A 6,147-nucleotide genomic window follows, 5' to 3' on the forward strand; every position below is an offset into this window, starting at 1 on the left:
CTCAATTGTGAATCAGCTCTTCCAGCAGGGGCTGCATCATCATTTGTTTAAAATGGGAAATCATTTATTTAAAATGGGATTTAAATGGAAGGCTAGACTAGCAGCCCTAGCATGGCCATTCACACTGTTGGGGGTCGACACTCTGGTAACCACGCTCAGAGATGGCTGTAATCTGGGGCTCTCAGGGCCTGAGGTATAAGAAGTCAGATGACTCCCCCAAGCCCTATGTCAGCGACCTGACATAGCCCCCCCAGCATCAGTGATGGGAGGTTTGTCCTATTTTCTGTGTTGGAGCCATTGGTTGTAACTGAGCACAACATGCTCTGTCAACAGCATAGATGAGCTGTTAGTGTGAAGAATGGTCCATCGTCTACTCTTCTCTGCTGTTAGAAACGGAACATGGAAAAGAATGAGCATTCCAAGTGGAAGAAGCAGCATGAACGCCAGAAGTCAACAGAGCAATGTGGCTCTTGAAGAGGTGTTAAAAGCTGCCCGTGGCTGGATGATAGAGGACCAGATGAGGCTGGAGAGGTGGGTTCAGGTCCTCCTCGGTGACTGTGGTGGTGTAGCCACATTAAATCCATTATGCTGGAAACAAGGAAAGCACTGTCCTGGCAATATAACGCAACCTACCCCAATATCAGTGTGTGTCTCTTCCTTGAGCAAAGCCCTGTCTCCCCAAAAAAACCCAGGTGCTAATCTGCTCTGGACAGTTTTCCTCCACACAGCCTAGAAGCTACACTGATGGTAGAGTCAGTAACAGCTTTTGCCCCATTTCTCTGTAGTTCCCACCAAAGGTTGCCAGGAAGCTGCCACCCTCTCCAAGAGGGTGATGAGCTACACTGTACACTACAGTCTCCAGATCTACAACCACCCACCCGATTTAGGCGTTATCCTTCAAGCACATTCCCAATAGACAGATTTGAGCCCGGACCTCCGTGGGATATGCTCATCTGTCAGACTTGCTCTCAGGGAACAACCTCACCTGGAGAGGGAACTCAGAGAGCGGAGTGTTAGTTAGATAGCATGTCCCTTTTATACTGGAAGGGTTTTATCTTTGTCGTCTCCCCTGGGGTTCACTGGAAAGGACATTCTGGAACAACAGATACCAACTTCTGCCTCACTCCTCCACCCTCCACCCCTAGGTTGCATCATGTGGGAGGGTGGGGAGGAAGCTGTATGCAATGGAGTCTCCCCCATCTATAATTAGGGCCCCGGCCCACACCTGTGTATCACCCAGCTTACTAATGGGTGAGGAGAAAGCTTTGCTTATTCCCACTGTCAGCCATTCCCACTGGACCGGTGTCTCATGGATGTGTGTGGATTTTCAGGGCCCACCCTTCCCTGTATCTCAGAGCAGGCAGCTATCCTGGGCCTTGGACACAGTGCGCCCAGAGAATATCCTGAGTTCTGAGTAAAACTGGATCAACTTGGTAGCCAAAAGTTCTTGGTAGGCACAGGGTGGCCATCCGGTGGTGCCACAGAGATTGATGATGAGCTCTGGAAACCACACCTGGGGAAAGAAGCTTCAGTTTTATATTAATAAAAGTACAATTTGTTTGGTAGATTTTGAACCCTAAGTGGCTGATCATAATGTTAAAAAATGATTGTTTATTTTTCAGGTGTATCATGGTATTATAGATATATTAAAAATGAGGGAGAACTTATCTTTTAGAAAGATAGGCCAGACTGAAATATTTAATAAAGGGATATGCTGTCTAGGGTTTACTTCAGCCTAATCTGGCAATGGAAGGAGGCTGGGAGCACATGTAGATGACACAGGCTTGGCCTTTAGCTTATGATTGCTGAACTTGGGTGATGGTGTCTCAGGGAACAGGGAAGTTACTATGCTGTACTCTCTACTTTTGTCTTTGTTTCAAATTTTCCCTACTATGGAGTTTTAAAGAGTATCCTTAATAAATATATAAACTAGAGGGAAAGTTTAAGATAACTAAAATTCTTTTTAAAAGCTTTAATCAATAGAATTTCACTAGATGAATAAAACCAGAACAAAGTGTCTACATCACATGTTGAATTCAGAAAACCAGAGATTACTTTTGGAAGACCTTCTGCTGTGAATTACAGGTAAGTGAAAACTTACGCTGAGAAAATTAAAATTAGGTCACCTGCAAAGAAGGAAAACTCAGTAGTGAGGTCTTAAGTAGTATACATTCTTTCTTGGCAACAATATTATTAGATTTACCAGATAATCAAGATTGAACAAAAAAACAAAGTTTATTTGTTTTATGAAAAGTTTTGAATCCAGTTCTGCCAGAGGGCAGAGGTATAGTTCCAAGTAACCTCTAAGTCTCCCAGTTTGGTTTCTGTGTGAATGATAATATGAAACCTCTCATATCATTTTTTCTATTCCATTGATGACATTTGGTCTAAAACATGGACATGTTTTCTTATCAAAAGGGTGGGAAATACTCAGGTTTCATATCCCTCTTATCAAAGAGGTTGGAAATCCATGGTGTAGAGATGTGGCAAACGCAGGAAATGGATCCTAACCCTCACAGTGAGCTTGCTCTCAAAATGTAAGAGAAAGGGGGAAAACGCAGTGAACTGGTTATTTCATTCCAACTTAGAATTTAGATGTCTGTCACCATCCAAATTCTTAGTATTGAGTTCAATAAAAACTGTCAAAGTTTGCATGTCACATTTCAACTGCCACTCAGGAACTGAATCAAGATACTGATACTGACCTCTTGAACAAGTGCCCCGGCCACTTTCAGGTAGGATCAGAGTCTATCACGGAACGCTTGAGTGCCCAGTGGGTGCTCAGCACTTCACCAACATTATTGAATATAAACCTTTCAGCACTCCCATTATCTTCCCATTTTACACGTAAGAAAACCAAGGCACAGAGAGGGTCAGAAAGTCCCCTGACGTGATACAACCAGTTAAGTCTCTAAGAATGATTTTAAACCAGATCTTTCTGACTACAGAATGCACACCTTTTGCCACACAAGTCCATTTTATTAAACACAAAAGAGACTAATAAACTATGTTGCATACTATGTTTTCTCTGGCATTGAAAACACATACCCTTTTGTTGATTCATCAGTAAGTCATCCGGCTACATCCTTTATCCCTCACTGCAGTTAACCTTTCGTGCTATGAAATTCCTTTCCCTCCAGAAGCTCATCAGGGCTTCAATCTGGGATATGGCAAAGAGTTATGCATACCTTTAAAAGTAGCCACTTGCTTCACACACACGCACACACACGCACACACACGCACACTCATGCATGCATGCACATGCATTAATTTTGGTGAGTTCAAAGTTAGAGACTAAGAGAAAAGCATCCCTGAAAAGGATACCTGTGATAATGAAAAACAATTTTTGATTAGAAATCAGAAGAAGAGAGCCCAATCTAAGGCAAAGTTGACTTGTTAATTTGCTAACGAAATTATATCCTATCGAGGAAGGAAGTAAATCTAGACCTACAGGTTCATGGGCAAGATGGTACATGACTTGACAAAGAGGAAGGAAAGGAGAAATTCCTTCAGAAGGGGTCTTTCTTTGGAATAGGAAGAGGAAAGGAATTTGGAAGAGGAATTTGGAAGAGGAAAGGCTAATCTTTCCCCTGGAAGCTCAACTCATTGGATCTGTGTCACCAGCCTCACATGTGATCACCAAGATTTAGTGTATAATTATTAAGTGGACTCAGTTACCATGTCCCTGTTAACCCCGAAGGACACATTATTTGGCAGGAAAACTAAATCCAATCCTCCCTCTTGAAAGGTGTAAATATTTACCTCCCTAATACCATCAGAACAACAATCTTGTAACTAATAATACCCTCCATGCAAAGATGTACCACAGTGCTTGGCCCAATAGAGGCATTCATTAAATGGCAGCTTTTCTATACCATTACTTTTTGTACTAGGTTACCAGAAACATTTGAAAGTAAAATAAGGCATCTTGCTCACGTGGGTAGGCTACATTAAATCCAATTCAAGAACTCTTTGCTTTTGGGTATCATATTGTGTGTTTCGTGAAGATGCCACCTAGACAGCACTGAGAGCCCCACCCCCTTTCTCTGTGCAGTCACCCTGGTGGCTGAGACCCCGTGCACGTACCCTGAAAACTGGAGAGCTTCGAGGTCCTCATGGCCACTCAGTACAACACAGCTCAGATCAGCATGCTCCTCACACCACCCCACTTCCACTTTGGCCTAAACAACCGCACCCCTGGATTTTTCTGTCAATCTCTGGCTGGCAAGCTTCCAGCATTTGAAGGTGACAATGGATTCTGTGTGTTCAAAGCAATGCCGTCGCCTACTACGTGAGCCCTGAGGAGCTTCAGGAAAGTATTCCAGAGGCAGCAGCACAGGTGGCACAGGGGTGAGCTTTGCTGGTAGTGGCATAGTGCTCCCAGCCATCATGGGTGTTCCCCACCTTGGGCATCATGCACAGCAACACGCAGGCCACAGAGAATGCAAAGCAGGAGGAGAGGCAAATTCTGGGGCTTCTGGGCGCTCACTTGAAGACAGGACTTTTCTAGTGGGCAAATGTGTGACATTGGCTGACATCACGGTTATCTGAGCTGCACTGTGGCTCTATACAAGGGTCCTGGAGCCTTCCTTCCCCCCAGGCTTCCCCAGTACCAACCGCTAGTTCCTCACCTGCATTAACCAGTCCCAGTCCCAGGGTGTCTTGGGGGAGGTGAAACTCTGAGAAGATGGCTCAGTTGGATGCTAAAAACTTTGCAGAGATCCAGACTAAAAAAGACACCCCACGGAAGGAGAAAGATTCTTGGGCGGAGAAGCAGTATCCCCAGGCTGAGTGGAAAGAAGAGAGAAAAGCAGCTGCCCCTGCTCCCAAGGAGGAGATGGACAAATGTGACCAGGCGCTGGCTGCTGAGCCGAAGGCCAAGGACCCCTTTGTTCACCTGCCCAAGAGTATCTACCTCTGTGTTGGATGAGTTGAAGAGCAAGTACTCTAACGAGGACACATTCTCTGTGGAGTTGCCGTATTTGGGGGGAGCAGATTGATAAGGATGGTTGGTCCCTGTGGTATGCCCAGTACTATTTCCCAGAAGAGCTCATCCAGACTTTTATGAGTTACAATCTCATCACTGGAATGTTCCAGCAATCGGACAAGCTGAGGAAGAATGCCTTTGCCAGTGTCATCCTCTTTGGAGCCAACAATAGCAGCTCCATTTCTGGAGTCTGAACCTTCCAAGCCTAGGAGCTTGTCTTTCCACTGAGTCCAGATTGGCAGGCGGACTAAAATCAGAGACATGGCGGAGACTGGATCCTGGCGGCGAGAAGACCCAGACACTGGCGGGAGGGGGCCTCCCAGCAAGTGGGCAAAGCCTTCAATCAGGGCAAGACCTTCAGGTGAATATCTCTTTCCATCGCCTAGTTGCCTACACTGACCCTTCAGGGAGATGGGGGTCATTAAAGAAAATTGAACATTGAAAAAGAAAAAAAGCCACCTGTAAGGCTCAGTGTTTGGTTGTACTTTGAGCTGGGATTTCTCACAAATGGAAACGACCAATTGCTTTTTTATGCTGCTAGGCCATAAGACATTCTTAGGAGTAGTAAAGTCTCTCATTGAATTAAACATGTGGAAAGGACAAATGATGGCCTGGACTCATGCTCTGTCTCTCAGACACCTCACAGTGCTACGGGGTGAGCAGCACACATGTGTGATACCTAATTGCAATTAAAGAATCAAAGTTTATGCATTTCCTTCCGAAATTAAAGCAGAATCATGGTTCTTTATATAATGTCACTCTGACTGACATATTTTAATTCTAAATTTTGATTGATTTTAAGTGAAGTTCCAATTTAGGCTGGCTTAGGCAAAACAAACAAACAAAAAAGGATTTATTATTTAACATAACTGAAGAGTCTAGGGGAGTAACTTCTTCAGATATGGCTTGACCAAAGTTCTAAATTAGGATTATGTGGACTCTTCACTCTTTCCATTTTCTGGTTTTGCTTTCCTTTATGTTGCTTTCATTTTCTCAGAGGTGCTCCCCATGAAGCAGCAAAACAGCTTACCTTATAACTTAGCAACACTAATAGGAAGAAAACTTTTCTTTTCCAATAATTCTACAAAAACTCTGGGATTAAGTCTCACTGTATCAGTGGGGTCACTTACCCATTCCTGCCTCCAGGGGGATAAAATATG

At 44.2% G+C, this 6,147-nt stretch overlaps 1 pseudogene across 1 annotated transcript; it reads left to right on the top strand.

Annotated features, from left to right (window-relative positions):
- Positions 1 to 358: 358 nt before the first annotated feature.
- LOC308506537 (elongation factor 1-gamma-like) lies at positions 359 to 5,352 on the top strand (annotated as a pseudogene). The gene is made up of 2 exons: positions 359 to 531; positions 4,008 to 5,352. The product of its transcript is annotated as an elongation factor 1-gamma-like (transcript).
- The last annotated feature ends 795 nt before the right edge of the window (positions 5,353 to 6,147 follow it).

The sequence above is a fragment of the Rhinolophus hipposideros genome (genome assembly GCF_964194185.1).
Source record: "Rhinolophus hipposideros genome assembly, chromosome: 13".
Classification (NCBI taxonomy): Eukaryota; Metazoa; Chordata; class Mammalia; order Chiroptera; family Rhinolophidae; genus Rhinolophus; species Rhinolophus hipposideros.